Raw genomic sequence first — 23185 nt, 5'->3', positions numbered from 1 at the left:
GAACTCCCTTCTTCATAGGCGTCCCATTACTCACAGGATTCCTTTCAGAAGTGTACATGAACTGGTTATTAGCAACCATGTCAATGAGTTCTTGAGCTTCTGCAGGCGTTTTCTTTAGGTGAATGGATCCACCTGCAGAGGTGTCCAGTGACATCTTTGATAGCTCAGATAAACCATCATAGAATATATCCAGGATGGTCCATTCTGAAAGCATGTCAGAAGGACACTTTTTGGTCAACTGTTTGTATCTTTCCCAAGCTTCATAGAGAGATTCACCTTCTTTCTGTCTGAAGGTTTGAACATCAGCTCTAAGCTTGCTCAGCTTTTGAGGAGGAAAGTACTTGGCTAAGAAAGCCGTGACCAGCTTATCCCAAGAGTTCAGGCTGTCTTTGGGTTGAGAATCCAACCATAATCTAGCTCTGTCTCTTACAGCAAAAGGGAAAAGCATGAGCCTGTAGACTTCAGGATCTACTCCATTAGTCTTAACAGTATCACATATCTGCAAGAATTCAGTTAAGAACTGAAAAGGATCTTCAGATGGAAGTCCATGAAACTTGCAGTTCTGCTGCATCAGAGAAACTAATTGAGGTTTCAGCTCAAAGTTGTTTGCTCCAATGGCAGGAATAGAGATGCTTCTTCCATGTAAATTGGAATTAGGTGCAGTAAAGTCACCAAGCATCTTCCTTATATTATTATTATTTTCGGCTGCCATCTCCTCTTCCTGTTCAAAAATTTCTGAAAAGTTTTCTCTGGATTGTTGTATTTTAGCTTCTCTTAATTTTCTCTTCAGAGTCCTTTCAGGTTCTGGATCTGCTTCCACAAGAATGTTCTTATCCTTGCTCCTGCTCATATGACAAGGAAGAATGGACAGGAAAATGATAATAATAATAATAGAGATCCTTTATACCACAGTATAGGGATCCCTTTGTGAGTGGAAGAAAAGAGGGGGAGACAAAGCACGTGATGTAAAAGAAGAAATGCAACTGTACGAATGGAAGAGATGTGAGATGAGATGTGAGATGAGATGTTAGGATATGAATGAATAAATAGAATGAGATGGGGGAGGAATAATTTTCGAAAATTATTTTGAAAAAGGGTTAGTGATTTTTGAAAATTGGTTTTTGAAAATTGTTAGTATTTTTTTTCGAAAATTTTTTTTTTTTAAATAAAAATAAAAATAAAAATAATTAGTAAATAAAAAAGAAATTTTTGAAAAAAGGGGGAGGTATTTTCGAAAATTAGAAAAGGAGAATTAGTTAGGTGGTTTTGAAAAAGTTAAGAAACAAACAAAAAGTTAGTTAGTTAGTTGAAACAAATTTTTGAAAAGATAAGAAGTTAGGAAGTTAGAAAAGATATTTTGAAAAGATATTTTTGAAAAAGATAAGATAAGAAGATATTTTTGAAAAGATATGATTGAGATTAGTTTTTGAAAACGATTTGATTTTTAAAATCTCAATTAATGACTTGATTCATAAAAAATCACAAGATATGATTCTAGAACTTAAAGTTTGAATCTTTCTTAACAAGCAAGTAACAAACTTCAAATTTTTGAATCAAAACATTAATTGATTAGTTGTTTTCGAAAATTTGATTTAAAAATAAGAAAAAGATTTTTGAAAAATATTTTTGGAATTTTCGAAAATAACTAAGAATTTTGAAAAAGATTTGATTTTTGAAAAAGATTTTGAAAAAGATAAGATTTTCAAATTGAAAATTTGATTTGACTCATGAGAAACAATTTGATTTTAAAAATTTTTAAAAAAGTCAATCCAAATTTTCGAATTTGATGAGAGAAAAAGGGAAAGATATTTTTTTTTTTATTTTTTGAATTTTTATGATGAGAGAGAAAAACACTAAAAAGATGCAATGCATGAAATTTTTAGATCAAAACATGTGATGCATGCAAGAATGCTATGAATGTCAAGATGAACACCAGGAACACTATGAATGTCATGATGAACATCAAGAACATATTTTTGAAAAATTTTTAATGCAAAGAAAACATGCAAGACACCAAACTTAGAATTCTTTAATGCTTACGCACTAAGAATTCAAGAATGCATATGATAAACATGAAAAGACACAAAACAAAAAATCATCAAGATCAAACAAGAAGACTTACCAAGAACAACTTGAAGATCATGAAGAACACTATGAATGCATGATATTTTCGAAAAAATGCAAGATGCATATGCAAGTGACACCAAACTTATAATGTGACTCAAGACTCAAATAAGAAACAGAAAAATATTTTTGATTTTTATGATTTTCTAATTTTTTTTTTTGTATTTTTTTCGAAAATTATATGAAAAAGAAAAAATAAGGATTCCAAAATTTTTAACATGAATTCCAGGAATCTTGCATTCTTAGTCTAAAGCTTCAGTCCAGGAATTAGACATGGCTCACTAGCCAGCCAAGCTTTCAATGAAAGCTCCGGTCCAAAACAATAGACATGGCCAATGGCCAGCCAAGCTTCAGCATTTAATTCAGACATGACACGCCTGACATACCCTACAGTCGTGTAAGAGCTGATGGTTGGAAGCTTCAGTCCAAAAGAATTTAGACATGGCTTTACAGCCAGCCAGGCTTCACATGCTTCATGAAACACTAGAATTCATTCTTAAAGATTTTGAATAAAATTTTTGAAAACGTTTTTATTTATTTTTTTCGAAAACAGATGATAGATTTTTGAAAACATTTTTGACAAATTTTTGAAAATAAAATAAAAGGAAAAATTACCTAATCTGAGCAACAAGATGAGCCGTTAGTTGTCCAAACTCGAACAATCCCCGGCAACGGCGCCAAAAACTTGGTGCACGAAATTGTGATGTCCAGGCTCAAACAATCCCTGGTAATGGCTCCAAAGCTTGGTGCTTTGAGCTTAATTCATAATTGTCACAACTTCGATACAACTAACCAGCAAGTGCACTGGGTCGTCCAAGTAATACCTTACGTGAGTAAGGGTCGAATCCCACGGAGATTGTTGGTATGAAGCAAGCTATGGTCACCTTGCAAATCTCAGTCAGACGGATTTAAACATGATATTTTATTAGATTAAAATAAACAATAAAAGGGATAGAGGTACTTATGTAATTCATTGGTAGGAATTTCAGATAAGCGAATGGAGATGCTTTTCGTTCCTCTGAACCTCTGCTTTCCTGCTATCTTCATCCAATCAGTCTTACTCCTTTCCATGGCTGGCTTTATGTGATACATCACCACTGTCAATGGCTACTTTCGGTCATCTCACGGGAAAATGATCCAATGCCCTGTCACGGCACGGCTAATCGTCTGGAGGCATCACCCTTGCCAATGGCTTCATCTTATCCTCTCAGTGAATAATATGCTCACGCACCCTGTCACGGCACGGCTATTCATCTGTCGGTTCTCGATCATGCTGGAATAGGATTTACTATCCTTTTGCGTCTGTCACTAACGCCCTGCAATCGCGAGTTAGGAGCTCGTCACAGTCATTCAATCATTGAATCCTACTCGGAATACCACAGACAAGGTTTAGACCTTCCGGATTCTCTTGAATGCCGCCATCATTCTAGCTTACGCCACGAAGATTCTGGTTAGGAGATCTAAGAGATACTCATTCTAGCTTAATTCATGTAGAACAGAAGTGTTTGTCAGGCACGCGTTCATAAGGGAGAAGGATGATGAGCGTCACACATAATCATCACCTTCATCACGTTCTTGGGTGCGAATGGATATCTTAGAAGAGAGATAAGAAGAATTGAATAGAAAACAGTAGTACTTTGCATTAATCTTTGAGGAACAGCAGAGCTCCACACCTTAATCTATGGAGTGTAGAAACTCTACCGTTGAAAATACATAAGTGAAGGTCCAGGCATGGCCGAGATGGCCAGCCCCCTTTTACGTGATCAATAGATCAAAGGCTGATCAAAAGATGCCTAATACAATAGTAATAGGTCCTATTTATAATAAACTAGCTACTAGGGTTTACATGAGTAAGTATTTGATGTATAAATCCACTTCCGGGGCCCACTTGGTGTGTGTTTGGGCTGAGCTTAAGTGTAGCACGTGCAGAGGCCATTTGTGGAGTTGAACGCCAGTTTCTGTGCCACTTTGGGCGTTCAACTCTGGTTCTGGATCCTTTTCTGGCGCTGGACGCCAGATTTGGGCAGAAGGCTGGCGTTGAACGCCAGTTTACGTCGTCAATTCTTGGCCAAAGTATGGACTATTATATATTTCTGGAAAGCCCTGGATGTCTACTTTCCAACGCAATTGGAAGCGCGCCATTTCGAGTTCTGTAGCTCCAGAAAATCCACTTTGAGTGCAGGGAGGTTAGAATCCAACAGCATCAGCAGTCCTTTTTCAACCTCTGAATCTGATTTCTGCTCAAGTCCCTCAATTTCAGCCAGAAAATACCTGAAATCACAGAAAAACACACAAACTCATAGTAAAGTCCAGAAATGTGAATTTAACTCAAAAACTAATGAAAACATCCCTAAAAGTAACTAGATCCTACTAAAAACATACTAAAAACAATGCCAAAAAGCGTATAAATTATCCGCTCATCACAATCGCACTGCTGTATCCCACAGCCTTCGCCAACCTACCCTCCACGTGATTCCATCGCCACCGCCTACTTAACCTCCTCAGCACCAGACAATCACAGATAATGCAAGCAAGTAAGACACAAGTAATATACATGTACAGCAATTAAAACAACTAGCAAGTAAGCATATTATATATTTCGGCCAAAGATGCAATTAAGCAGAGCAAGCCAAATACATAGAAGATGCACATGATGAATGCCTGTCCTATTGGCTCGTAATATCACTTGTCGGTTCAAAATGCCAACCCGACATATCTCCAGGAATGTCACCTCTCTGCCACACCAAGGATATAGTCCCTTGCACACTCTTGCAGCAGAGAATCTGCCACACCAGGGATATAGTGCCCTGCACACTGTTTACCCGTGGATATAGTACCCAGCACACTCTTTTAGGTTATAGTGCCCAAGTTCACTCCTGCGACAGAAAGGTTATGTGAGTGGGAGACAGCCTCAGTCCTCACATATCAATGTAAGTGGGAGACTACCTCAGCCCCTATGCCGACACCGCTACCTCGACAAGCGAGAGACTGCCACACCCCTTGCTCGAGGTGCATAGCGACTTACCAAAACAATACATGTCACATGAGCAGGAGACTGCCACAGCCCTCACATTCGAACATAGGTGGGAGACTGCCACAGTCCCTACGATGGAAAACAATGCATGTCACAATCACATAATCCATCTCAGAGGCCACTGCTCATAGCACACTTCTATTCATACTCATTCCATTGACCATAATCATTCATTTTGAAGTTCCAATCTCATCATCCATCATCAATATCTCAAGTTCATCATCAACCTGGCTCCCCATCAATTCACATGACAACTCCGTCTAATTGACATATGATGAGCGGATATTTTATACGTTTTTTGGCATCACTTTCATATAGTTTTTAGTCTGTTTTATTTAGTTTTCATTAAGTTTTTATTAGTTTTAGTGTTAAAATCATACTTTTGGATTCTACTATGAGTTTTTGTGTTTTTGGACAATTTCAGGTATTTTCTGGCTGAAATTGAGGAGCTGGAGCAGAAGTCTAATTCAGAGACAAAGAAAGCACATCCAAAGCTTTCCAGCAATATATAATAGTCCATACTTTGCTTCAGATTAGAAGGCCCAAAACTAGCGTCCAACGCTAGCTACCTGCCCCCTTCCAGGCGTCCAGCGCCCAAAGAGCAGAAACCAATGTACAAACACCCAAAAAGGACCCCCTAGCTGGCGTTCCACGCCCAAGAGACCTCATAGCACGTGGATCTCATCAAAGTTCAGCCCAAACACTCACCAAGTGGGCCCCAGAAGTAGATTTTAGCACTAAAAAAATTGTTTTACCCTTACTAGTCATTGTTTAGTATTTAAGGGATTTTATTTACACTTTTTGACAACTTTGGTATCACTTTTACCATCATACATGTTTTACCATCAGCATGAGTTTCTAAACCTCCTAGGTTGAGGGGAGGAGCCCTGGTGACTCCTATGAATTAATAAAAGTATTACTGTTTCTCTTCTATCCGTGTTTGATTAATTCTAAGATGTATATTCGTTCTTCATCACTATGAATGTGTTGAACTGGCATAAGGTTATCACATTCTACATGGGTTTAGAGTGCGTCTTTATTCAGACAATGATGAACCACCAGCTTGAATACACATCTCTCAAACGACTAATCCACGACTTCGTTGGGGACTTTTCGAGACATCAGTTCAACCGATTTATGGGGAGATTAGGGTCTCTGTGGTAGAGGCTAGAACCTAAGGCGTAGCATCCTCCGATCTGGAAGATTCGACCTTGTTTGTGGCGTTTTGAGTAGGATTATCAAGGAGAATGAACTTCAGAAGCTTCACCCTCAATCAGAATGGATCCGCACTAAACCTGGGGTTCAAATCTAGAGGAGTATTGGCAGCTGCTCAAACCAATGTCAATCACATACAGCTTGCCATTGAAGAAATCACTCACAAGTAAAGTGAGCAGTAATACCGGAGTTAATTCAGAAAGGCAAAGCAACTCCCATCCTCAACTCTATTCCCATTATTGATTCCAATCCTTTACCTTATCCTTATCACTGATTTCCTTCTAATATACAAGGTATTTTCTACCCCTTTTGCTTTATTCTTTTTATGGTTTAACCAAATTCAATTCAACAACCTTTTGATCTGCCTGACTAAGACCTGCAAGATAACCATAGCTTGCTTCAAACCACAATCCTTGTGGGACTGACCCTGACTCGCTCAGGTATTACTTGGACAACCCAGTACACCTACTGGTACAGCTGTACAAAGGTATGGTGATTCGTGCACCAAGTTTTTCATGATGTTGCTGGGGATTGTTGAGTTTGGACAAACTGACGGATTGTCTTGCTCCCTAAATCAGGTAATTTTTATTTTATTTGAGTCTTTTATCTTTATTTTCCTTTTCTCAATTTTCAAAAAAAAATTAAAAAAATTTTCAAAAATGTTTTTCTTTTCTTTGATTAATCTTTGTTCTTGGTTTGAGTCTTTTATTTTTTTTTCAAAAATCTTTCAAAAATATTTTCTTTTTGGCATTATTATTGATCTTTTTATTCAAGTCTTTTGATTGTTTTCTTGTTCTTGTTTGAGTTTTTCGAATTTTCTAGTCTTTCTTTCTAAAAATTTTTCAAAAATAGTTTCTTTGTTTAATTCTTGTTTCAATTCTTTAAGTTTGGTGTTTTCATATTTATTTTCTTTCAATTTTCGAAAATTGTATGTTGGTTTTCTAAAAATTTTAAGTTTGGTGCTCTTTTTATGTTCTTGTGTTCTTTAAAGTTCTTAAGTCTTTTTCTTTGTGTTCTTGCTAGTCTTCAAAGTGTTCTTGAGTCTTTTATGTGTCTTGATCTTAAAATTTTTAAGTTTAGTGTTCCTTTGTATTTTCCTCCAAAATTTTCGAAAATTAGGGGCATTAAATCTAAAAGTTTTAAGTTTTGTGTCTTTTTTGTGTTTTTCTCTTTCATCATTAAATTCAAAAATCAAATCTTTCAAAATCAAAAATCATATCTTTTTCAAAATCGTATCTTATCTTATTTCAAATTTAAAAAATTTAACTTTCAAAATTCAAAAATTTAAATTTCAAATTTCAAAAAATTCAGTTTCAAAATCCAAAATTTAAATTTCAAATTTGAATTTTCAAAATTAAATCTTTTCAAAATTCAAATCTTTTTCAAAATTTAAAATTCTAATTTCAATTCTTATCTTATCTCCTATCCTATTTTATTTTCAATTCTTTTCATAATTAATTACACATCTTCTCTCTCTTCTTTTTCAAAACTTCCTAATTGACTCTTCTATCTCTCAATTTTCGAAAACTTCTCTTCTATCTCTCTTTCTTCTTTTTTGAATTTTATTTCTTTTAAATTAATTAATTTTAATTTCGAATAAAATAAATAAATAAATAAAATTATTTTAATTCTTATTCATCTCTTCTACTTCTATTTCTTTTTCTATTACTATTTCTTCTTCCTCTTCTTCTACCTTTCTCCATCATGAACCCAAGTGGGAATGAAGAATTCAGAAGAACTCTGGGATCTTATACAAGTCCCAATGCTGACTTCTATGGAAGAAGCATCAGCATACCTCAAATCAGAGCTAGTAGCTTTGTATTAAACCCTTAACTTATTACTCTGGTGCAGTAGAACTGCTAGTATTCTGGGCTTCCTCAGGAAGAACCTATAGAATTCCTTGCAGATTTCTTAACAATTGCTAACACAGTACACAGTGAGGGAGTAGACCAAGAGGTCTACAGGTTATTGCTCTTCTTTTGCTTTAAAGGATCAATCAAAAAGGTGGTTGGATAACCAGCCTAACGCTAGTTTAAAAACTTAGAAACAGTTAGTGGACAAGTTTTTATATCATTACTTTTCCTCAAGAAAGATGACCCAGCTGAGGCTGGATATCCAAGGCTTCAAACAATGAGACAGTGAATCTCTTTATGATGCTTGGGAGAGGTACAAGAGGATGCTAAGAAAATGTCCCACTGAAATGTTTTCAGAATGGGTATAATTAGACATCTTCTACTATGAATGTCAGGAAAGGGCAAAGACTGGGCGTTGAACGCCCAAGCAAGGGAGGTCAGCCATTAACTGATAACAACCCTCCTAAGCAAGCTAGTAACCCCCAATCCAGCATACAAGGTATTCAGCCTTCATTAACTAAGGTTGATGATTATAAGGCTAAGATACCATTTCCTCAGAAACTCTGTTAAGAGGAAAGGGATAAACAGTTTACCCGCTTTGCGGAGTATCTCAGAATATTAGAGATAAAGATCCCTTTTGCAGAGACTCTTGAACAGATACCTTCTTATGAAAAGTTCATGAAGGACATTCTAAGTCATAAGAATGATTGGAGAGAGACACAAATAGTCCGCCTCACTGAGGAATGCAGTGCAATCATTCAGAATAGCTTACCAGGGAAGCTTAAAGACCCTGTAAGCTTTATGATACCATGCACTCTAGGTGGATGCTTGTACAAGGACAGCTCTATGTGACCTTGGAGCAAGTATCAACCTAATACCTGCTTTACTAATAAAGAAGCTTAGTTTGACTGATGAAGTCAGACCAACCCGCATGTGCTTTCAACTTGCTGATGGTTCTATAAGATACCATCAGGAGTAGTTGAAGACATGATTGTCAGGGTTAGACCCTTTGCCTTTCCCACTGACTTTGTGGTATTGGACATGGAGGGGGCACAAGAGTGCATCCATTATTCTAGGAAGACCTTTTCTAGTTACAAGACGGACCCTCATTGATGTTGAAAAAGGGGAAGTAACCCTAAGAGTCAATGAGGAAAAGTTCGTACAGAATGCTGTCAAGGCTATGCAGCATCTAGACATTCCTAAGCAATGCATGAGCATTGACCTCATTGATTCCCTGGTGGAAGAGGTCAACATGGTCGAAAGCTTTAAGGAAGGGCTAGATGATATCTTTGATGATACTCAGCCTGATTCAGAGGAACTTATGGAAACAACCTCTGAGGAAAAGGAGAAGCCTCCTAAGCTTGAGCTTAAGCAATTGCCTTCCTCCCTGAAATATACATTTCTGGGAGAGAGAGAGATACATATCCTGTGATCATAAGCTCTACACTAGAGCCACATGAAGAAGAAGCACTAATCCAAGTGCTTAAAATATATAGGATCACCCTTGGGTGGACTATAAGTGACCTTAAGGGCATTAGCCCAACCGATGCATGCATAAAATCTTGTTGGAGGATAATACTAAACCAGTGGTACAACCACAGAAGCGTTTGAATCCATCTATGAAGAAAGTAGTGCAGAAGGAAGTCACTAAACTCTGGGAGGCTGGAATCATTTATCCTATTTCTGATAGCCCCTGAGTGAGCCCTATCCAAGTTGTCCCTAAGAAGGGAGGGATGACAGTGGTTCATAATGAAACGAATGAGTTGATCCTGAAAAGGACAGTTACAAGGTGGCGTATGTGCATTGACTACAGAAAACTCAATGACACCACTAGGAAAGATCATTTTCCTTTACCCTTTATTGACTAAATTCTAGAAAGACTAGCAGGTCATGCTTTTTATTATTTCCTGGATGGATATTTTGGGTACAATCAAATAGCAGTAGATCCACAAGATCAAGAGAAAACAGCATTCACATGTCCATCTGGCGTGTTCGCCTTTAGACGAATGCCATTTGGCCTATGAAATGTGCCTGCCACCTTTTAGAGATGCATGCTATCCATCTTCTCTGATATGGTAGAGAAATTCCCTGAAGTATTCATGGATGACTTCTCTGTTTATGGCGACTCATTTGACTCCTATCTTGATCATCTGACCCTGGTCCTGAAAAAGATGCCAAAAAACAAACCTAGTTCTAAACGGGGATAAATTCCACTTCATGGTAACTGAAGGCATTGTTCTTGGGCATTGACGAGAGGACTTTTGCTAGTAAAGAAATTCATAAAAAATAATCACGTTGTAGGTATAGTTTCTAAACCAACAGAAAATCCCTTCGTACAAAAGTTTTGGTTGTCACTTAAGTAAACCCAATAAAATTTATAACCAAAGTATTTAAACCTCAGGTCATCTTCTCAAGGAATTGCAGGGAAGTATGATTTATTATTGGTTATGAAAAAGGTATAATTTTGGGTTTTTTGAAATAAGGAACAAGTAATTTAAATGACAAGAAAAATAAATTAATAATTAAGAAAACTCTTGGCAAGGTATGAGAAATGGAAATCCCATCCTAGTTATCCTTATCAGGTGTGATGAGAATTGTTTATTGCTCCCACTTAGTTAACCCTTACTAAATAAAGGAAAGTCAAGTGGACTAATTAACTTGATTCCTCAAGTCCTAGTCAACTCCTATGGAAAGACTAGCTTTAGAGGGATCCAAATCAATCAGCAAGTTCCAATTTTCAATCAACCACCGAGTTTGACAACTCAAGTGTCACCAATTACTTAACCAAAGCAAAGGGGAAAAAATCTAAATGATTTATATCATAAATAGAAGAAAGCAATCATAAATCTGAAATACCTCAAATTGCATTTAAACATAAATTCAAATCTAACATAGGAAGGTTCATAAGCCAATTTGGCAACATAAGTAATTAACAAGTAAAAGCATTAGAATAAATAAAAGTAGAAGAGAAACATAAATTAAAGGAACATTGAACCTGGAATGAAGAAATAACCATAAACTAAGAGAAATCCTAATTCTAAAACCTAAGAGAGACGAGAGAGCCTCTCTCTAGAAAACTACATCTAAAACCTAAAAATTGTGAATTATGAATGTTGTATCAATTGTGTCTCTTGATTCCCTCATTCTCCAGCCTCTTATTCTGTGTTTCTGGGCTTGGATTTGGGCCAAAAAAGGGACCAGAAATTGCTGGGGCGACTTCTGCAATTTTCTGCACATGGCGTCCGTCACGCGTGCGCGTGGGTCACGCGTGCGCTTCATTTGGAAATTTTCCTTGTCACACGTACGCGTCAGTCACGCGTACGCGTCGCTTGCGTTTTGCGCTAGGCACGTGTACGCGTCATCCATGCGTGCGTGTCGTTGCCATTTTCTTCAAAACTCCATTTTGTGTGTTCCTTCCATTTTTACGTGTTTCCTTTCTGTCCTCTAAACCATTCCTGCCCTATGAAGCCTGAAATTACTTAACACACAGATCACGGCATCGAATGGTAATAAAGGATAATTAAAATTAATATTTTTAAAGCATAGGAAACATGTTTTCACATATATCATAGAATAAGGAAGGAATTGTAAAACCATGCAAATTATATGAATAAGTGGTTGAAGAATTTATAAAAACACTCAATTGAGCACAAGATAAATCATAAAATAGTGGTTTATCAAGCATCGGATCTCAAATAAAGGGATAGAAGTGGATCAAGCTAAGGTGAAAGTGATCAAACGCTTACCTCCACCTACTAGTGTTAAGGCAATCAGAAGCTTCCCAGGACACGCAGGGTTTTACAGGCGGTTCATAAAAGATTTTTCAAAAATCGCCAAACCCCTGTGTAATCTCTTGGCCACTGATGTTCCATTCGTCTTTGACCAAGAACGCCTGCATGCCTTTGAAACTCTGAAGGCCAAGCTTGTCACTATTCCTATCATCTCTGCACCCAACTGGGACTTGCCATTTGAGCTAATGTGTGATGCAAGTGATCATGCAATAGGCACAGTCCTAGGTCAGAGACATGACAAGCTTTTACATGTCATTTATTATGCTAGTCGCATATTAAATGATGCGCAGAAAAACTACACTACTATAGAAAATGAGCTACTTGCAGTGGTTTATGCCATTGACAAGTTCAGATTCTACCTAGTGGGATCTAAGGTCATTATATATACTGACCATGCTGCTCTAAAATATTTACTCACTAAGCAGGATTCTAAACCCAGACTTATAAGATGGGTGTTACTCCTGCAAGAGTTTGATATAGAAATTAGATACAGAAAAGGGACAGAAAATCAGGTAACTAATCACTTGTCCCGGATTGAGCCAATAGTAGGGACTTTTTCTCCCTCCACTGACATATTCGAATCTTTTCCAGATGAGCAACTCTATACCATCCATACAGTACCTTGGTTTGCAGACATTGTAAACTATAATGCTAAACAGTTCATTCCCAAAAAGTTTACCAGGCAACAAGCCTAGAAACTCATGCATGATACAAAGTATTACCTATGGGATGAGCCATATCTCTTTAAGAGATGCTCGGATGGAATAATCCAACGCTTTGTGTCTAAAGAAGAGGCACAGAGAATTCTATGGCATTGCCATAGCTCTGACTATGGAGGACACTTTGGAAGTGAGTGGACAGCCACTAAGGTGCTCCAAAGTGGCTTTTACTGGCCTACTCTCTTTAAGGATTCAAGAGAGTTCGTCTTCAAGAGAGTTCGTCCGTAACTGTGATAATTGCCAAAGGACTGGCAATCTTCCTCATGGTCACAGCATGCCTCAACAAGGAATCCTAGAGATTGAGTTGTTTGACGTATGGGGCATAGATTTCATGGGACCATTTCCGCCTTCATACTCAAACACCTACATCCCTGTAGTAATAGATTATGTGTCTAAATGGGTTGAAGCAATAGCAACACCCACCATTGACACCAGAGTAGTAATGAAGTTCCTCCAAAAGAACATCTTCAGTAGATTTGGTGTCCCTAGGACACTAATCAGTGATGGAGGAACTCATTTCTACAACAGACAGCTGGATTCTTTCTTAAGCTGTTACGGAATTCACCATAAAGTAGTAACACCATATCATCCCCAAACCAATGGGTAAGCTGAAGTCTCAAATAGAGAACTAAAGTGAATCCTAGAGAGGACAGTAAGTGCCTCTAGAAAAGATTGGGCCAAAAAGCTTGATGATGCTCTGTGGGCATACAGAACAGCTTTCAAAACCCCCATTAGAACTTCACCATATCAGTTAGTATATGGGAAGTCCTGTCATTTGCCAGTGGAACTAGAACACAAGGCCTATTAGGCCACTAGATTCCTCAACCTCGATGCTAAAGCAGCAGGAGAAAAACGGCTGCTCCAGCTAAATGAGTTGGATGAACGCTTAGATGCATTTGAGAATTCAAAGATCTATAAGGAAAAGGCAAATAGGTGGCATGACAGGAAGATGGCTTCTAGAGTCTTTGAACTAGGGCAGAAAGTTCTACTCTTTAACTCAAGGCTCAGATTATTCCCTGAGAAACTCAAATCCCGCTGGAAAGGACCGTATGTGATTACAAGAGTATCACCTTACAGACACATAGAACTTTAAGGAAAAGATCCTGAAAATAGGTTTACTATCAATGGACAGAGAGTCAAACATTACCTTGAAGGAGATATAGAGCCAGGAGACTCGACACTGTTACTAAATTAAGTACAGTGAAGTCCAGCTAAAGACACTAAAGAAGCGCTTATTAAGAGGCAACCTAGCCTTACTCAACTATATTTATTTTCTTTCATTTTGTTTTTCCTTTTAGTTGTCAAAGTCATGATCATGTGCATCAGTCAAGAGACAAAATTTCACAGCAGTGAAAATAGAGCTCTGCATAGAGTGTCAAAATTGAATGCCAGTGAGGAAGCCCTCACTGGAAGCATCCCCTGGGCGTTCAAACGCTAGTTAAAGAGAGCAGGGAATCTGGAATTCCTAACCGAACCAGTAGGTCCCACAGAAGCTCCACCTACCCCACCTTCTTCTACTCTACTTTGCTCGAGGACGAGCAAAACTCTTAAGTTTGGTGTTGCAAAAGCTTGGCTTTTTTACTTCTACCATTCCTAAGTATGGAAGAAGAGGATGGAGCAAACTAGGAAGCATGCACAAGAGCCTGTGCAGCCGCCTCAACAAAGACAAAGGAGTGATATTGAAGAGATCAAGCACTACATTGGATCTTCAAGGAGGAGCACTAGCCACCATCATTCAGGTGGATTCGTTCTCTTTACACCCCTTTCCTGTTATTTTTCTATTTTTTATCTATTTATTTATCTGTTCTTTAGTTCTAATTGCATGATCATTTGCATTGATGTCTTAAACTTGTAAAATGTTCTATATATCTCTCACCTTGCTTAAATAAAAAAAAATTATTGAAAAGAATTGAGAGATGCATAAATTTCAAGTTTAAAATAAGATTAGTTTAATTATGTTGATGTGGTGTCAATTGCTTTTGTTTTCTGAATGTATGAAATAAACAGTGCATGTTTAAAGTTGAAATTTTAGAATGTTGGCTCCTGAAAGAATAAAGAAAAAGGAAAAATATTATTGATAATCTAAAAAATCTGAAAATTGATTCTTGAAGCAAGAAAAAACAGCAAAAGGAAAAAGAAAAAGCATGTTGCAAAAGAAAAAAAATTATATGCATGCGAAAAAGAAAGAAAAAAATGGTGAAAAAGAAAAAAAATAAAAAGCAGAAAAATCCATTACTGCCCAATAACCCTTTAAACCAAAAGGCAAGGGTAAAAGAGCCCAAGGCTTTGAGCATTAATGGATAGGAGGGTAAAAAGGATTAAAATCCTGGCCTAAGCGACTAAACCAAGCGATCTCTAACCATGTGCTTGTGGCGTGAAGGAATCAAGTGAAAAGCTTGAGACTGAGCGGTTAAAGTCGTGGTCCAAAGCAAAAAGAGTGTGCTTAAGAACTCTAGACACCTCTATCTGGGGACTCTAGCAAAGCTGAGTCACAATCTGAAAAGGTTCACCCAGTTAAAGTGTCTGTGGCATTATTGTATCCGGTGATAATACTGGAAGACAAGGTGCTTAGGGTCACGGCCAAGACTCTGAAAGTGTGTTCAAGAATCAAAATAAGCTTAACTAAGAGAGTCAATAATATCATCTGGATTCTATGTTCCTAAGGATACCAACATCTCTGAGTTTCAATGGATAGTGAGATGCCAAAACTATTCAGAAGCAAAAAGCTACTAAGTCCCGCTCATCTGATTGTAATTAAGCTTCATTTGAAACTTAGAAATTTATTGTATCTTAATTTTCTTTTTATCCTACTGTGTTTTTAGTTTCTTCGGGACAAGCAACAGTTTAAGTTTGGTGTTGTGATGAGCGGATATTTTATACGCTTTTTAGCATCACTTTCATATAGTATTTAGTGTGTTTTATTTAGTTTTCATTAAGTTTTTATAGGATTTAGTGTTAAAATCATATTTTTGTATTCTACTATGAGTTTTTGTGTTTTTAGACAATTTCAGGTATTTTTTGACTGAAATTGAGGAGCTGGGGCAGAAGTCCAATTCAGAGACAGAGAAAGCACTGCAGATGCTGTCCAAATCTGACCTGCTAGCATTCAGAAGAGCTTTTCTGGAGATACAGATGTCCAAATGGAGTGCTCTCAACGGATATAGAAAGTTGACTTTCAGAGCTTTCCAGAAATATATAATAGTTTATACTTTGCTTCGGATTAGAAGGCCCAAAACAGGCGTCCAACGCTAGCTACCTGCCCTTGATGATCGGAATTCACTCCCCATTTAAAATGAATCCGTTCTTTGGCAAGAGCACCAAATATCGTCAAGTAATAACCCACTAGAAGTGGGGTCGAATCCCACAGAGATTAACGGATTAAGGCAAACATTAGTTAATTGATTATCCTAGTTAGACTATTCATAATTGGAGTGATGATCAAACAAGAAAATGTAAATGACATAAAAGTAAAGGAAAGCAATAAAGTGCAAGAAAGTAAATGGCAAGGAAAGTAAAGTACAAGAAAGTAAAGTGCTGGAAATGTAAAGTGCAGAAAATGTAAATAACCATAAAGTAAATAAAAGAAAGAAAGATAAAATAAACATTGGAATCAAGAGATATTGCATTCTCCGGATTAATTGATTTCATCTCATCTTCAATCATGCAACTCATTGACCTCTTGGCAATCATGATTGATTGAGCCCCAATTCCTTGGTGACTCAATCTCTCAAATCTTGATCAATAGCCAATTTCTTGGTCTAATTGCTCATGAGAAGAGATGAAGAATGGTCCCTAATTATACCACACACTTTTCTAGACCCAAATAGTGGGTGGATTATATGTCACCATATCCAATCACCAAAACCCAAATCTATTCAAGTGTGAGAAAGAATTTCAAGCATGGTTTTATGTTTCCTCTTCCAAGGTTCCCATAAAACCCAATTACATTCAGTCTCTTTTCCAAGATAATTGAATGCTAGAATGAAGAACGAAATTCTTTCTAGTAAATCAAAGAGAGATGAATAGAAGAAGAAGAATAAAAACAATCAATCCATCAAATAGAAATTGAACTCTCTTTCTCAATGGAAAGAGTTAGTAATTCATAACTAAAATATTTACAAGTAAGAAAGTGGAAGAGGAGAAGATAATGGTGGGAAGGAGGGTCCAAAGACTCACTCCTCCAAATGTGTCCAGCCTAGCATGCCTAATTCTATGAAACTAAGGCTTTTATATAGGCTCTCCTAAATTATAAACTAAAATGAAATTAAAAACAAATTACAATGAAATGAAAATAAACTATTCTAGATGCTTCTTGTGGCCTTGATTGATTGATAATTATGGCTTGAATAAGAGTTGGAGTGGGCTTGGTTGAAGGTTGGGGCCTGCATGAAGAAGTTGGCGTGTGGTTTCAAGTGCCATGCCCAATAAAATTTATGACCCACTTTGCATGCTGAATGCATGGATTTGTTTGAGCCTCAAATTGAATGTCCACTATAAAGTATTATAAATTTTTAGAAAACCCTGGACGTTAGCTTTCCAACGCCACTGGAATCAACTCATTTGGACCTCTATAGCTCAAGTTATGCCCATTTGAAGGTAGATAGGTCAACCTGTCAAGTAGCCCGGCGTGCCATGCCCATATGTTATGAAACTGGCATGCCACGCCCACTCTTTGGCATGCCACGCCTTCACCAATGCACAAATTCTTCCTCTTTGGCCATTAGAACTGGCGTGCCATGCCTTCGATATCAAGTGGCACGCCTAGGTTTTTCAAGCTGAAATAATGACCTTTTTCACCTTTAGTTCTAACGTCCACCATAGAGTCTTATATATCATTGGAAAGCTCTTGATGTCCGCTTTCCAATGCCACCAAAATCAGATCATTTGGACCTCTACAACTCAACTTATGTTCATTTGAAGATGAAGAGGTCAGGCTGGTAACTCTACAGTGACGTATTTTTCTCTTTGTGTTTTCGGGGTCAATATCTTCCTCAATTCCAGTGTCCATCATATAGTGTTATATATGGTTGGAAAGCTCTGAATGTCTACTTTCTAATGGCACTAGAATCACCCCATTTAAAGTTGTGTAGCTCAAGATATCTTCATTTGAATAAGAAGAGGTCAGGCTAGCATATGCCCCGGCGTGCCACGCCCACTTCTTGGCGTGCCATGCCCATAGTGGGGCTCAAAATTTCTCCTCTGGAACTTAAGCCTGGCGTGCCACGCCCAAGACACCAAGTGGCATAAGCTCTTTGAGATCTTGGCTTCAAAAACTTGGCGTGCCACGCCCATAGCACCAAGTGGCACGCCCTCTTTGAGACTTGGCTTCAAAAGCTTGGCGTGCCACACCCAGAACTTCAAGTGGCACGCCCAGCTTCACATGCCTATCCTTATTTGTTATTTTCTTCCCTTTTTATTGCTCCTTTCACCTGAAATTCAACACAAACCCGTTTCAAAGCAATGTACCAATATATATATCATTTGGTTCATGAAATTGCATTGATTCAATGAGATTATGCTCTTTTTATGATCCTTTTATATAAGAAAAAGGGGTCCATAATGCAAGTCATCAGCCCCCTTCCAGGCGTCCAGTGCCCAAAGAGCAGAGACCAATGTATAAACGCCCAAAGAGGACCCCCTAGCTGGCGTTTCACGCCCAAGAGACCTCATAGCACGTGGATCTCATCAAAGCTTAGCCCAAACACTCACCAAGTGGGCCCCAGATGTGGATTTTAGCACTAAAAAGATTGTTTTGCCCTTACTAGTCATTGTTTAGTATTTAAGGGATTTTATTTACACTTTTTGACAACTTTGGTATCACTTTTACCATCATACACGTTTTACCATCAGCATGAGCTTCTAAACCTCCTAGGTTGAGGGGAGGAGCCCTGCTGACTCCTATGAATTAATAAAAGTATTACTGTTTCTCTTCGATCCGTGTTTGATTAATTCTAAGATGTATATTCATTCTTCATCACTATGAATGCGTTGAACTGGCATTAGGTTATCACATTCTACATGGGTTCAAAGTGCGTCTTTCATCGGACAATGATGAACCACCAGCTTGAATACATCTCTCTCAGACGGCTAATCCACGACTTCGTTGGGGACTTCTCGAGACATCAACTTAGCCAATTTACGGGGAGATTAGGGTCTCTGTGGTAGAGGCTAGAACCTAAGGCGTAGCATCCTCCGATCCGAAAGATTCGACCTTGTCTGTGGCGTTTTGAGTAGGATCATCAAGGAGAATGAACTCCAGAAGCTTCACCCTCAATCAGAATGGATCCGCACTAAACCTGAGATTCAGATCTGGAGGAGTAATGGTATCTGCTCAAACTAGTGTCAATCACATACAGCCTTCCATTGAAGAAATCACTCACAAGCAAAGAGACCAGTAATACCAAAGTTAATTCAGAAAAGCAAAGCAACTCCCATCCTCAACTCTATTCCCATTATTGATTCCATTTGTTTCCTTATCCCTATTCCTATTCTTATAACTAAACATTGTAATTCCATCTTTCAAATCAACAACCTTCTGATCTGCCTAACTAAGACCTGCAAGATAACCATAGCTTGCTTCAAACCACAATCCTCGTGGGATCGATCCTGACTCGCTCAGGTATTACTTGGACGACCCAGTGCACTTGTTGGTACAGCTGTATGAAGGTGTGGGAATTCGTGCACTAACATACCAGGCTTAGTTCTCTGTCTTCTAAACTCATACATAAATTTACTAATCTCAAATCATAAACCCATCTATACTAGGCTTAGGGCCTAATTACTAGCCACAAACCTTAATAAGAAGTTAAAGAAGTTTGGAAAGTTAGAGAACCCTTAAAAGTGAAGAAAAACATATTTTCAGCAAAACAAGGGTCTCGCGTACGCAAGCCCCTATCCCGCGTACGCATGCTGTTAAAAAAAGGTGGTCGCATACGCGAACAGGGTGTCCCAACCCGAATGGAATGCTCATGTCGCATGTTAAAAATTTGCATACACAAACCTTGAAAACACATGCTCGCGTACGCAAGCTAGTGCCCGCGTATGCGAGACCCCCAGGCAGTGGAGAATGCTCGCCTCGCGTGCACAGTGTCGCGTACGCAAGCCTTAGCAAACTTAGAAAAATGTTAAAGCTGTAGAAATCAGATTTTTATACCAAACTTTAAACGCTCATAACTTCCTCTACAAAACTCCATTTTCCTCAATCTTGACATAATTTTAAAGCTCTTAAAATCATCTTTAATTTAAAACAAAATCCAATCAATTTTGAAAACTGAGGCTCAAGTTATGATCTGCCAAAGTTCACCAAAAACAGGTTTTTATCAAAAGTGACAATTCTCTAATTTTCCAAAACTTTCAAAACCAAGCCAAAACAAAAGCTACTCAATTTAGCACAACCCACTACCACACACTACATTTACCATTCCGTTGTACTTCCATCACTTTCACACCTATTTTACTCAATCTTTCCACCATAATTCAAGACAAATCCATAATTCCGATTCAATATTTCCAACAATCATCAATGTTACATATACCAAATATTTCATGCAATTAGTCCCATTATCATCAATCCATTCAACAAATCTCCTCAATTATTTGTTTTCAACATGAACCATACTAACCAATAATCAATATCATCATCAACATTCATCTTCAAACATCAATACCCAGCATCATAACTCATCAAAGTCCTCATACTCATCAATAATCATCATCTACCAATATATACATCTTCACATACAAATTCATTCAACCTCCATCCAAACCATCATCAAGCATAACATATACATACAAATGATCATACAACCACATCATTCAAACCTATCTTAAAAGCCACTAGTCTAAGTGTCCAGAAACATTACATATTATATAAAGGAAACCGAAACCATACCTTTTTCGATTTCTACGCAACTCAAAACACCAAGCTCAAACTCAAAGCTCCAAACCACCAAGCTCACTCCAACAAATACCAAACCTCAATCTAACATCATATAACATACAAAAACATCACTAGGGCTAACCAAAAATATCAAACCACAAGAGATAGAAGAGACTTACCTTACCCAACGATATTAGGGGCAAAACCAAATAATATCCAATGCTAGATCACCCCTAAAGAAACAAAATCATAAAACTTACTCAAAAACCAAACCCAACAATGCAAAATTACTTAGGCAAAAAACTGGAGCATGAGACGCGAGTTTTTACCAGAAAAACTTAGTTAGAAATGAAGATCTTGCCGAAAGCTTTACGTGGCCGTAAACGACTCGTCAATCGGAGCTCCGTAGCTCAGGTTATAACCAAATGAAGGAGGAAATGAATAGTGAAATCTCAATCTCTCTTCAGCACCCCTTTCTTCAAAATAGGGCAAGAATGAGCTGAATGCTCATTATAAGATGTTTATATATGTTGGACTTGGGCCCTATTTGGGCTGGGTCCAACCCGTTAATGTTTTGGGTCCGTTTGGCTCAACTTTGGGCCAAAACTTTTAAGATTAGCACCCTGTTTTCAATTCTAAATTATTTTTGTCTTTTCTAAACATTAAATTAAATTTTCAAAATCTTATCTTTCTTAATACGCAGTACCGGACAAACCAGAGCTGGTACTGCCGGCTTAAGCACCGGTACGCATTTTTACAAAAAATTTTCGATAAAGATACATTTTCCCACTCAGAAAAATTCATTCAATTCAAATTTTACCTTTTTATTTTCAAAATATCATTTCTATATTTTCGAACCTATTCTGGGCAATTAAATTATTATTTCATTAAAGTGGTTATTCCAATTCTTACACCATATCTAGAGACGGTGTAGATAAAATACGAACCATTGTCTTTAGAATCAACCACCCTTATTGTATAGATGATGACTGTGCATCATGTTATATTTTTCTATACTTTTTCATATAAAAATCAATTCATAATGCTTAATTATGGTAGTGTTTTGGTGATTAAATTGAATATCGCTTTGATTACTTGACTAAATGAATTTTGTAGGAAATGATAGAAAAAGAAGCAATAAAAGCACTAATAGAGGAAGCACACTCCCAAGGTGGCAAAAGAGTTGGAAACAAACTCAAAGAGAAGCAAAGAGGATTTGCAATCCTGACCTTTTCACACTCCAACAAGAATAACTCGAGTTACAAAGTTCCAAATGATGTAATCTCAGTGCCATTGGAAAGTAGACTTCCAGAGATTTCCAACCATATATACTACTTTATAGTGGACACTGATTTGGGGGGACAAATTGCTATTCATTTAGCTTCACAATTTCAGCGTAAAACAAGCCCTGCACTTCGCCAAACTGACCTCTTCACCTTCAAATGATATTTATTTTGGGAACACAACAGACCAATCATTCAGCGAGCAACGTTTCCCAAACCTTCACAAGCCCAAAATGCCACTTCAATGACACTCCACATTGGGCCACTTCCAAATACTCCAATCCCTTCATTTATTCTTCAATGTTTCAAGCTTATATGAAGGGAATTAAAAGATCACAAGCCCAAGTCAAGCCACAATTAACAATCAATCAAGGCCACAAGAATCATCTAGAAGTAATTAGGAAATTTGCATTTGATTTTAATTTCATTTGAATTTGTAATTTAGGTAACTTATAAATAGGACCTTAGCTTCATCATTTGACACACACCATGGAGGGGTGGAGGTGACTCCACTCCCCTTTCACCCTCATTCTCTTCTCTTCTTCCATTTTCTTTCATACAAACTTTTGTAAATATTTTGCTATGAGTTTCTGATTTCCAACATTTGGGAAAGAGAGCTCTATTGCAATTTAATGGGTTGATTTATTTTCATTCTTCATCTTCAATTCTTCTTTCAATGCTTCTTTAGAGAGAGTCTTTGTGCTTCAAAGATCTAATTACTATCGAGAGAGGGATTAGATCTATTTAAATTCTATGATGAACTTGAGAAAGGAGTCATAGAATTTAGTTTGAGGCTCTTCTCTCACAACTCTCTTGATTGATAATTCTTAGCTTGATATGTGAGATGTAATCACTTTGAATTGAAATCTTGAGGGTTTTGTGGCTCTAAATTAGAGACCATTCTTCATCTCTTTTCATGAGCAATTAGATCAAGAGATTGGCAACTGATCAAGTTAAGAGAAATCAAATCACCAAGAGATTGGGGTTTGATTACTTAAGATTTGCCAAGAGATCAATGATTGCATGATTGAAGTGGAGATGAGAATTGTTGATCTTGAGAATGCAATATCTCTTGATTCCAAAGTTAATTTCATTCTTAATTCTTGTTATTTACTTCTTGTCTTTAATTCTTGTCATTTAATTGTTCTCTTTAAATTCTTGTTATTTACTTATGAACATTTATGGCTTTATTTACTTTTGCACATTTATGCATTCCAAGTGTTTGTAGAAATACTTCACTTGGTTTTACTTTCTAGTCATTTACTTTCTTACACTTTACTTTCTTGT

At 37.4% G+C, this 23185-nt stretch overlaps 1 non-coding gene across 1 annotated transcript; it reads left to right on the top strand.

Annotated features, from left to right (window-relative positions):
* The first annotated feature begins 208 nt into the window (after positions 1 to 208).
* LOC148577416 (small nucleolar RNA R71) lies at positions 209 to 316 on the top strand. The gene has a single exon (XR_015904173.1). It is a non-coding gene; the product is annotated as a small nucleolar RNA R71 (small nucleolar RNA).
* Positions 317 to 23185: the final 22869 nt, after the last annotated feature.

Source organism: Arachis ipaensis, chromosome B1 (genome assembly GCF_059453495.1).
Source record: "Arachis ipaensis isolate K30076 ecotype BB chromosome B1, ASM5945349v1, whole genome shotgun sequence".
Classification (NCBI taxonomy): domain Eukaryota; kingdom Viridiplantae; phylum Streptophyta; class Magnoliopsida; order Fabales; family Fabaceae; genus Arachis; species Arachis ipaensis.
This window is presented reverse-complemented; position numbering and strand designations above follow the sequence as displayed.